Source organism: Oncorhynchus gorbuscha, linkage group LG21 (genome assembly GCF_021184085.1).
Source record: "Oncorhynchus gorbuscha isolate QuinsamMale2020 ecotype Even-year linkage group LG21, OgorEven_v1.0, whole genome shotgun sequence".
Classification (NCBI taxonomy): domain Eukaryota; kingdom Metazoa; phylum Chordata; class Actinopteri; order Salmoniformes; family Salmonidae; genus Oncorhynchus; species Oncorhynchus gorbuscha.
This window is the reverse complement of record NC_060193.1, coordinates 29,127,377-29,139,631: the sequence shown is the minus strand read 5'-3', so window position 1 is coordinate 29,139,631 and position 12,255 is coordinate 29,127,377. Positions and strand designations below refer to the sequence as shown.

General features: G+C 43.4%; 1 non-coding gene and 1 pseudogene across 1 annotated transcript; both read left to right on the top strand.

Annotated features, from left to right (window-relative positions):
* Positions 1-344: 344 nt before the first annotated feature.
* Positions 345-12,255, top strand: LOC124008139 (annotated as a pseudogene).
* On the top strand, positions 10,389-10,514 carry LOC124008981. Its single transcript, XR_006834212.1, has one exon. It is a non-coding gene; the product is annotated as a small nucleolar RNA SNORA17 (small nucleolar RNA).

The window sequence follows — 12,255 nt, the reverse complement described above, 5'->3', positions numbered from 1 at the left end:
AAGCCCAATCAAAGAGTGTGGCTCAATGATTGTCAAGATTAGAGTCCAATCGTTTTTCGAGGAAATTGAGCGATGGCAGATTGACGCTATGTTTTATCCAATGATAACAACGGGCACCACAGTCACAACTGGGCGGTTGCGCGCGCAGGTAATGGTCAACACATTTCAAAGCCCAATCAAATAGTGTAGCTATGATTGTCAAGATTAGAGTCCAATCGTTTTTTGAGGAAGTTGAGACACTATGTTTTATCCAATGAAAAGCGGGACGTTTCGGCTGGCACTGCTCTACACCAATAGCTGTGCTACGCTGTACAGTTCGTCCTCCTTTGTGATATTCCGCTGTGCGCCATCTTGTGCCCCCCCCCCCCCCAGCGTGAGTGGGGAAGGTTGTGCAAGTCGTTGAATGTATTATTTCTTCATATATTTACAAGCCTAATTTAATACAACCTTAATTTGAAACAGAGCACATTTGGAAATGGCTACGGGAGCAAATGCAACCCCTCTGGGGAAGCTGCACCCGAGTATTGGCGCTAAACGAGGCTTTGAAGCCGGGCCCGGTGCGGGGTTAATGCCTACACCGGGGCCGCCTGTTTCCTTTCCTTCGCTCCCGAATTTTCAGCCCCCAATTCCAAACGTCTCTTTCCCGCAAGCTCACCCAGTATTTACTGCGGTGGCCGCTTTTCCCACCCCGCCACAACCACCCCAAGGAGCAGGAATTCCGTCTCAGTCAGGTAAGCCGGGCTAGCTAACGTTATCTAGAGAAAGGTCTGCAGCGCAAGGCTGGTGTTGCTGGGATGAGCTAGCTAGCTAGATATGTTTTCGCCGCTGGTAGCTAACTTTAACTGATCATTCACGTTTATGCGAAACATTGCAAGTTCAGACATGCAGCATTATCACCCTGGCAAGTGAAGTGAACAAGATAAAGATAGCTAGACATTAATTAGTAATAGTTGACGCTAGTTAGCAAACAATGCGCGGTAGTTACATGTACAATGCTTTTGTGTAATAACTAGTTCATTGCAGCCACGGTAGAGCCCCGTTTCATAATATTACCATGTGTTCCAGTTGCCTGTCGTAGTTTTGAAGTAATCACGAAAAAATGTGCCCTTATTTTTAGGGCATTTTTCACCCTGGCGTCGTCTTTTAGCTGTGTAACGTTAGCTGACGTTAACGTCACTAATTTAACATTTAGCTAGTTGTCTGTTAATCCATTTGTAAATTCGGTGAACATGTATAAATACTCAAATTGAGAATATTCTCTATCTCATCTGTCAGACTTCGGTCAGAAAAAAGCCAGGAAAAGAAGCCGCTGGAGTAGCGAGACACCCGACCAGAAGACAGTCATTCCTGGCATGCCCACCGTCATCCCGCCTGGACTGACTCGGGATCAGGAGAGGGCCTATATAGGTAACCATCTTTTCCACTACTGTATAACTGAACTGTAAACTGCACTGTACTAGTGTTTTAGATATACAGGAAATCAGTCAAGTCAAGGGGCGTTAATGTAGCTTGTTCTTCTTACCTGACCCAGTTGTGATTTCCTCACGTTTTGCACATTGAAATGTTGTGCATTGGTTCTGACATGTTTGCTAAATTTCATCAGTAAGAGTTGATTGAATCAGATAACAGGACATGTTGGGTCACTCACTGGTAGAGCTGGGAGACTGACCAAAATCCAGACAAGGTTGAAATGCATTCTTCAAGATGATTCAAGTACAGTATTTGCCAATATATTTAAGGGAAAAAATGGAGAGGGAAAAAAAGTTTAAATTATGCAACTGAAACTATAATTCAAAGTCTTATTGCTCAGATGAAATTCAGTATTCTTATCCACTGAGTATACTAACTTGTTTATGTGGAGTGTGAAGGAAGGCCATTGTCCTAAGACAAGGAGGTACAATAATGTGGTTCTCCTATAGCACGCTTTTTGTGGCATTAAGGTTTGCATACCACTGGACATCCATTAGCAAATCAGAAGGGTGTTGCTGCTTGCCGTGTAATTGTTTTGGGCTGCAGGTCACTGTCCCCTTGTACTTCACCAACTGCCCTGGCATGAAAGGGTCTACCCACGTTGTCCTTGTAACATGCAAAATGATTCCTTGATATCATACATGTGAGTTTAATGTGTGAGCAATGGCGAAAGCTTCATACTCATTTCCAGTGCATCCTTTAAAATAGGCACTCATCTGGATGTTTTCAGACCAAATTCATTTAAGAAACGGTTGGCTTGACAATAACTGCCTTTCAGCATTAGTGTAACACCACCAAACTGGCTTTAGACACTTGTAAGGTGTTTGAAGCAGGTGAATCTACCCCTTAATAACAGAAGGGGTTATCAATGTATGTCATTGTTTATGGTTGGTCTTCCTTGGTTTGTAAACATTAATTTCTGCCAGGGTTGGGCGGTATCCAGATACTTTTTTTTTCTTGATCCAGTAGGGGATTGATTGTCTGCTGTACCCAAGAAGCTTGATCTTGCAAGCTAGCCACTTAGCTGGCAAGTTAGCAAGCCAAATGCATAGCTGGAGCCCTGAGCTTGAGAATTTATTTGCCACATCTGGGATCGTTAACTTAGTTATAAGCCATTTCTTTATTTTTCATTTTTTATTGTGTTCAAAGTCATGCTGTCTGTATTTCAAAATACCTCAGAATATGGCATACCGCCCAAGCCTAATTTGTGCCTGCCTTATGTTATCACTTCTATGTTTACATTGCTCGTTCAAAACAAGAATTGCATGGGGGGGGGTCCAAAGGGATTTGTTTGAAGCCCGTAAGATGAAATAGCAGTGAAATATCAATTCACAGGGGCTGTCTTCATCTCTGGCATCATTTCTCAATTAAAGCAGAAACTTCATAATTGAGTCATTGTTGAATCTTGTCAGGAAAGGGTGGGAGTTTTTTACATAACAAATAGCTCCTCAGCTGTAGCTCTACAGGAGTGCAGACAGTGAAACTTCAACTTTATTCATGTATATTGTGTTAGTCCTATTTGTGGATCAGGCTCCACTTTTATGCCAAAGCCACATTCAACTACCGTCGTATGACAGTCTCAAATTTAAATGATTCTTGAATTACATTTACATTTACATTTAAGTCATTTAGCAGACGCTCTTATCCAGAGCGACTTACAAATTGGATCTTTTGGGGTGGGGTTTGGAATGTGGTTAATGTATGCTGGCGGGCATCGAATGGAACTCTGGTCTAATGATCCACGCTAAAATGTTTCTGTTTAAACCCTTCATCACTGGGATGCCACATTGTATTTTCATGTAAATGATTCATCATTCATTGTAGTCATGTTGTTGCCTGTCAAACAAATGAGACAGTGCTTGAATTTAGATTGCACTGTCTCCAGTTTAATGTTATTTTGTAACCACATTTTTCTCCATCCTTCTTGTTTTTCTTTCCTAACCTGAATTCTTCCAGTCCAACTGCAGATCGAAGACCTGACTCGTAAACTGCGTACAGGAGACCTGGGAATCCCTGTTAACCCTGAGGACAGGTCGGGAAACGTTTTAAACCCACGAACAGTAACATTTTCTCTACCTTCTTGTCGTTCTTTTTTGACGCCAAATGTTGGTCTTGGGTAAAATTATACTAATTTCTCAGAAGATGCTTTAGGTCCCGAAGTTTAGTAGGTTTAGTTGCCACAGTAAGGATGAGTTATTATCCAGCAATGGTAGTGTCATAATATAACATGATATGTTCTCCTTCCAGTAGTATTTAGAGATGTCATACTTCTAGGTGCTTATAGTCACAACTTCCAGGATGACTGAAGACTAAAGTTTTGCTCAGAATTACTTTTTAGTGTTACATCCCAATCTGTGCAGTTGGGTAGTTATTTTTTAAATGTAATCCGTTAGGTACCTTTTGGATTACCCAAATTCCTTAATGAGATCACTTCCCCTTAAGAAGCATTAGAAGAAGACAAAAAGGACCCATTCCTTTTCCTGCTCTTTCCTGGCAATCCATCAAACACATTTGGTGTGCCATGATAGTGGTCTCTGACCTGTGGTCAGTCTCGCTCAGGTGGAACAAACTCAAATGTGCACCTTTATTCAATGCTGAATTGAATGTCATTGAGAAAACAAAGGTGTTCAAATGTACATTTTAGTCATTTAGCAGGTGCTCTTATCAGAGCAACTTACATTATTGCCTTAATCTTAAGATGGCTAGGTGAGACAACACATCACAATCGTAGCAAGTACATTTTCCCTCAACGAAGTAGTTATCAGAAAAGACAATTGCATATATGTGTGTGTGTGATTACTTTTTTTTACTCCCTGGGCCAATTTGTTAGATGTAGATCTTCATTTCTGAATTGGTAGGCATCTAAATAGGAAGGAGTAAAAAGTGGTAATTGTATAAACCTCATGGCTCTGCGTTAAGGTGTGCTGTGAAGTTACCATGGTCACCTCTGGTTTACTTGGGTGTTCAAGCATTTCCAGTTTACGTTTATACCCATCTAAATGAGCCTCGTAAGAGTTTGTATCCTTATAATATTCCTATATTCCATAATTATTTTCTTATACTTAAATGGTATATTATGGAATTATTACAATGCATTACTTTATGCTCTGTCAAAAGACTCAATTGCCCTAATATTCTGAACTCCCCTATGTCTTTATTTGGACAGTGAAACTAAAATGTTTCATTTGACTTTATACTCCAGCATTTTGCATCTGGTATCAAATGTTTCATGAGGCAAAAGTACAGAATTTCGCCTTTAATTTATGGGGATTTTCATACATATCTGTTTTACCGTTTAGAAATGAATGCACTTTATGCATGTACTCTCCCTCCGCCATTTGAAAGTGTAAAAACAGTTTTCAGGTGGGTATGGGCCAGGTTTCATAAAACATCTTAAGTGTTTACCTTATGGACTAATTTCCCCTTACCTAAGTGAATCGTTTAAGGGCGTTGCATAGAGCCGCTCAAATATTTCCTTAGTTAAGGGCATACTTAAGGGGTTTTAGGGTAGTTTGAAGGCGCGTATAGCGGAAGGAGTATCTGGTTACCATGGAGATGGCCTGATTCACTGACTAAATATCTCAGAGATCACTTTCATTTTGTGAGATGGCAAAATTAAGTTTATACAGCCAAGACAGGATAACTACATTGCTTTAGAAGATAATAAACCATGTTTCTTGTAGTTACTGTTCTTTTTTCTCAACTTGTTAATTTTACTTTCTCGTGCGTCAAGCTAGCTTACAGAGTAGCTGTAGCTAACTAGCCAGCTAGCTTTGTAGCCATGGATTGTGCACCTTCCATTGTTTAGCTAAGTAGCTAGCTGGTTGACATTTTCCTTTTGTAACCAGAGCAGATGAAATCAATATTCACCTCTATAAATGCTGTTTCCATTGATATCGATACATAATGATGAGACAGTTAAGGAACCTCATGGACACCCTTAACTTTTGAACTTAATTTAACGGGGAAATTCACCCTAAAATGTAACGTCAAACTGTCTTAAAGTTAAGGAAACTTTAAGGGAAAAGATGAGGGGAAAATTTTACCTAAGGTGTTTTATGCAACCGTGCCATGATATTTGTTCCACTGTAACTTTCTCACTCATTATTCACAATTCATTCCTGAATATCCAGAATCATGTTAACATCCACCTTAATGTAGAAGTTTTCTAAAATGTATTATATTCTTATTTACAATATAAGTGACTACAAAATTATACTGTACATTATTTATCATTTAGTTCCTATTGGACAAAACAACGTAATCTGAAACACAAGTTTGACATGCCACAAGCTTGATGTAGTCATTGCGTGCTTGGAATATGGGACCAAATACTACAGTTTTGACTACTTTAATACGCAATGAGGGGAATTTAGCCAAATACTAATATTTATTTATTCAAATGTGGGGACTAGATGCATAAAGGGCCTTCATTACTAAATGGTAAAACATATGAAACATTTGATCTCTAATCCAAAATGCTAGACTAAAGAGCCAAATGTCGCTTCACTGTCCAAATAAATACGTATGGGAGTGTATATCACACTTGCTATATATTTCTTTCTGCCTTAGCTGTGACCTCTTGTATTTATCTATCATGGTCTTATTTTTGTTGACTATAATTGAGCTAATATGTCGACTTGTGCGTCATGTGTTTGAGTTTTTGTTTTAGAATGCATCTTAGATTATCACAGTTTCTTCAACTTGAAAGTAGGTTTGGGTCAGTACTTATGACAAAGTTAATCTATTTTTGGTTTAACAGCTTATTATGATTGCATATTTCTCCTTTTGATAGTCATAGAGCTGTAAGTTAAAGTGAGTAAGTAGACCCAGATCTAACATCTTAAATAGTTACTCAATGATATACAGATTGCTATATGAACAACCAACTAGGACAGGTTTGGTTTTCAGTAATGGATTTCTTTAGAATAGCCTGTTTCTGCCAGTGCTTGACCTGACTTTAATCCTAATGTGTTACCCTTTTTTCTTGGCTTGTCTCGTAAATTCAAATGGTCCTACCTTTGTTAGATTCCACCTGAAACCTGACAAATTAACTTTTAACCGTTGGGTGTTTTTCCATGGTCATTAATGGGTTTTCCATAATGAAGCTTCCCAATGTTCCGCCCAGTGGATTCGACAGTATTCCAGTTGGAACTTTGAGGCTCTGGAGGAGAAACCCCTCTGATCCTGGCTATTCTGGAATGACACAGATCGGCTCTGACACTGTAGAAGTCTGCATCTATTATTCCAGCAGGAAATGTCATAATATTTTTATGAGTGTGAGATTGATCTCTCTTTGTTGGCCACTGTCCCTGTGTATTTGACATAGTTTCATTGTAATCTTAATCAGATATTTCCACAGCGACAACAAAAAGCTCATCGCAGGACGCTAATGTCACTCCAACAAATAACAGGAGTGTTTCAGGTTGTCACCGGTGGAAATTTCAAGATTTAAAAAGAGAACCCTTTCCTCTATTTCGATTTTTCTACTTTTTCTCTCCTGAATTGTTCGGCCGAATGTTAGCTCTCTTGTGGGTGAGCGCACTATGAAAAGGGTTAACTTCTAACCATAATTCATTTTCTCTAACCCCAAATTACCCCTCGTCACCTTAACCTTTTTCAAACGCAGAGCCTCTAACGCAGAGTAACAGGTTTTCAGGTGTTCCATCCAAGAGGAGGTATGGACCTGGCTTAAACACCCACCACCTCAGCATCCAATATGGCACCTTCTGACTCCCAAAACCAGCAGTTCCTTGAGGAATGCATCCTTTTTTTGCCCTTTGCAACCTGTATGCAGGATTAATTCTGTCACCCCCCCCTCCTTTTTTTCTTTCTTCTATACTGAACAAAAATATAAACACAACATGCAACAATTTCAAGGAGTTTACCAAGTTATAGTTCATAGTTCATATAAGGAAATTATTCAATTGAAATAAATTCTCTGATATATGGATTTCACATGACTGGGAATACAGATATGCATCTGTTGGTCCCAGATACCTTTAAAAAAGGTAAGGGCATGGATCAGAAAACCAGTCAGTATCTGGTGTAACCACCGTTTGCCTCATGCAGCGTGACACATCTCCTTTGCAGAGTTGATCAGGCTGTTGATTGTGGCCTGTGAAATGTTGTCCCACTCCTCATCAATGACTGTTTGATGTTGGTGAGAACTGGAACATGCTGTTGTACATGTCAGTCCAGAGCATCCCAAACATGCTTAATGGGTGACATGTCTGGTGAGTAAGCAGGCCATAGAACACATTTTCAGCTTTTAGGAATTGTGTACAGATCTTTGCGACATGGGGTTGTGCTGAAACATTAGGTGATGGCGGCGGATGAATGGCACAATAATGGCCCTTAGGATCTCATCACGGTATATCTGTGCATTCAAATTGCCATTGATAAAATGCAATTGTTCATTGTCTGTAGCTTATGCCTGTCCATATCATAACCCCGCAGCCACCATGGGGCACTCTGTTCACAATGTTGACATCAGCAAACAGCTCGCCCACACGACGCCAAGCACTCCGTCTGCGGTTGTGAGGCCGGTTGGACATACTGCCAAATAGTCTAAAAGGACGTTTGAGGTGGCTTATGGTAGAGAAATTAACATTCAAATCTCTGGCAACAGCTCGGGTGGACACTTCTGCAGTCAGATGCTAATTAGTGGCCTTGTGTTGTCCTCAGCACAAGGTGCACCTGTGTAATGATCAGCTTCTTGATATGCCACACTTGTCGGGTGGCTGGATGATATATTTTAATGACATTTTTTTAATGTTGATTGATTATCTTGGTAAAGGAGAAATGCTCACCAACAGGGATGTAAACCAATTTGTGTACAAAACTTGAGAGAAATAAGCTTTTTGTGCATATTTTCGCTCATAAAACATGAAACCAACATGTTGCGTTCATATTTTTGTTCAGTGTAGATAGATTTAGTTGATGAAGTTGTGGTTGCCCCTTCAGAGTAGTCTTTATTACATATCACGGGGTGATATGTCCCCATTTTTAAGACGTGTATAAAATACCAGAACCGAATTGGGCAGTCCCAACGCTACAGCCTATTAGCAACCAAACTTCTTGAATTCTCAAAAGGAAATTAACACCAATATTGATATCTCATAACAAGCCCTATGAGAGAGCACTTTATTTTCTCCACCAGTGACCGAAATGCTTGTTTGTAACCATTGTTTTTCTTGCATTGCCTTCCCTTCACTGATAAGTGGCTTGGAGACATGACCATGCTATTATGAAGTGGTCCTTAAAATGTTTTATTTCATGGTAGCCTTATTTAAGGCGTAGTTAGACATAGGGAAACTTGTGTATGGTTGTCAGTGGTCTTAGAGATATTAATGTTTGTCTGTCTACTCTCTCCCCTCCCCAAGGTCCCCGTCTCCAGAGCCCATCTACAACAGCGAGGGGAAGAGGCTGAATACCAGGGAGTACCGCACACGCAAGAAGATCGAGGAGGAGCGTCACTCCCTCATCACCGATATGGTGGCACTCAACCCCGAGTTCAAGCCCCCCGCTGACTACAAGTATGTTTTCTCTATCTCCTAACATAGTCTTGTTTATTTGGATCCCCGTTAGCCGTTATTAAAGCAACCGCTGTTTACCCTCTAGTTTGTTTCCTGCTCCTTCCAGAATGGTTTATTTCTTGTTTGTTCCCTATGGTGGTGTTGTGATATCTCATTTTCCTTTATGGTTGGTCTGAATTTCAGAGCTATTGCTGTAGGTCTCTGGTACTTTTCACATGGCTTCTGAGAACAGCCATGCTTTATTTTCTTCACCTTGGCATGAATGTGTAGAGACTGTGTTATAGCCTTCACTATACTGAACATAATTGTCCCCCACAGGCCCCCAGCTACTAGGGTCAACGACAAGGTGATGATCCCACAGGACGAGTACCCAGAGATTAACTTTGTTGGGTTGCTCATTGGGCCACGGTGAGTTATAGGCATTTACCATGGATCTATCTAATGTTCCTTTTGTGTTGTGGGTCTATTTGGGGATTTGCCTAGAAGCCCAGTAGGTGGCGCCTATGAGTCCTTACTGCAACACAAACACACGGTGTGTGTTACTTGTGTCCTTGCAGTGGCAACACCCTGAAGAACATAGAGAAGGAGTGCTGTGCCAAGATCATGATCCGTGGCAAGGGCTCTGTGAAGGAGGGCAAGGTGGGCCGTAAGGACGGTCAGATGCTGCCAGGGGAGGATGAGCCGCTGCACGCCCTGGTCACCGCCAACACCATGGAGAACGTCAAGAAGGCGGTGGAACAGGTCAGCTCACACCCATCATACTTACAACTCATTATCTACTACGAGCTTACCTTTCGGTGTCCATTGAGTTGGATTATACTGCCACTATGCAGTTGTATTTTGATTTGTCCACACATACTGAGAGTGGTCCAATCTGGTCTCCTCCGTAGATCCGTACCATCCTGAAGCAGGGCATCGAGACCCCCGAGGACCAGAACGACCTGAGGAAGATGCAGCTGAGGGAGCTGGCCAGACTCAACGGCACCCTGAGAGAGGACGACAACCGGTGAGCCTGCCACATTTTGACAGCAGACATTCTGTGACGCTTGCATAATCGCATATACCCTGTCTGGCCTGGATACATCTGTTATCCTCTTCACTTCTCTTGGTTAAATATGAAATGCTTCTCTTTGTTCCCCACCCAGGATCCTTCGTCCGTGGCAGAGCACTGAACCCCGCAGTGTCACCAACACCACCCTCTGTACCAAGTGCGGTGGCGCAGGCCATATCTCCTCTGACTGCAAGTTCACCAGGTAACTAACCAGCTACATACTGTTGTGTAAAGGATTTCTGGTCAGAAAGCAGTCTCTTTGCTTAAACACAATGAATGAAAGATCATTTTTTGCTAGCCCAATCTGGTACTAGAGATGATGCCAGGAACCTGCCCCTTGAGGCGTTGCAGTCGGACTGCAAGTGTGGAGTCTGTGTCATGAGGGGCGTAGAGTGACATGTCTACACAGAGGACCCAGAACAGTGGCTACTTGGAGTGATTGTAGCTCTGACAGAAAATAAGGCAATTCAGGATCTTTTCCAAAAATCGACAATGTATTATAAGGACCTATCTCCTCTTTCTAGCTCCTTTGCGGCGCCCAGAGCCGGTGAGCCTCCCCAGTCTGCCCAGGACAAGGCCCGTATGGACAAGGAGTATCTGTCCCTCATGGCTGAGCTAGGTGAGGCCCCTGTACCTTCCTCTGGCGGGGGACACTGCAACAACCAGAACAGTGGCCACAACAGAGGCAACAACAACAACCAGCCACCACCGGTGAGTTAAATTAAGTGACGAGCACAACCTGAGCTTCCATTTTCTTAGTCTATCCATAAAAATGGGCCTTTACATTCCAAGTTAGAATATTCGTGGATTTGAGTTTCATCAGCAGATGAGACGATGAACAATACAGGTGCCTCTCGTCTCATTCTGTGTTTGTACTGCAGAGCCGTCCTCCCTGGATGAACTCTGGCCAGTCTGAGAACAGGAACTTCAACAGCATGCATGGAGGCCACGGCGGTCATGGCAACCAACACGGGGGTCATGGCAACCACGGAGGTCATGGAGGCCACCACAACTTCCCACCCCCCATGTCCAACATGGGAGGGCACAACATGCCTCACAACAATGGAATGCCACCCCCGTGGATGCAGCCCCCACCGCCCCCCATGGGCCAGGGACACGGCCACCATATGGGTAGGAGGGAGACAGCCTGCTGTCGAAATGTGCCCTCTGTATTGTTGTAGCCCGTTTCCGTTTTGTTATCCCAGTTTGTAAATTGCGTTGGTGGTGTCATGTACACACAAATGTAATAAACACAGGCCTTCTGTGCTTTGTCTTTGTAATCCAATCGGTTGTGTCCATTCATATTTCCTCCGTTTGTCTTCAGGTCTGCTGCCACCACCCATGGGTATGATGCCACCACCACCTCCGCCCCCCAACAACCAGCCTCCCCCGCCACCCTCCGGTCCCCTGCCACCATGGCAACAGCAGGCCCCCCAACCCCCTCCCGCCAGCAGCATGGCCACTAGTGCACCACTGCCATGGCAACAAAGTAAGAACACTAGCCGCAGGCTCTTTGTTTCTGAAGCTTTGACCAGTTAACCAGAAAAGTACAGCCAGTTTCTCACTCTTTTCATGGTAGCTTTTGTAGATTTGACACATGGCGGCTTTACATAGAAAATGTTTTGTGTTTCATCATTCCTGTACGATCTTAGAGGTATATCTAATGTTGAGTAAGTGCAGCATGTTTTTTGTTGTATGTCCTACTACCTACAGTTCTTTCCTCCCCAGATACCACCACGACATCCAGTTCTGGCTCTGGCAACCTGCCCCCCTGGCAGCAGCCCCAACAGTCCGCTGCCTCGGCTGCCCAGCCCCCTCCCCCATGGGCAACCCGTCCATGGTCCCCCTCCGCCAGGGGTGCAGCCCCCTCTCCCCCCCCCGGCGCCCCACCTCCCCCTCCTCCCCCCACCCCCGGCTCGGCCGGCATGATGTACGCCCCTCCTCCCCCTCCGCCCATGGACCCCTCCAACTTTGTCACCATGATGGGGATGGGGGTAACGGGCATGCCCCCTTCGGTATGCCCCCGCACCACCACCTCCACCCCCTCAGAATTAAACACCCTCTGTACCCCCCCAGGTTCCTCAGTCTCAACCACACAGCCCTCCCAGATTTTACCCAACACCATGGACTCGCAGCACACCACACAACCAGCTACCCAATGGACTGATATGCAGCTCTGCCCAGGGCATATAGTTG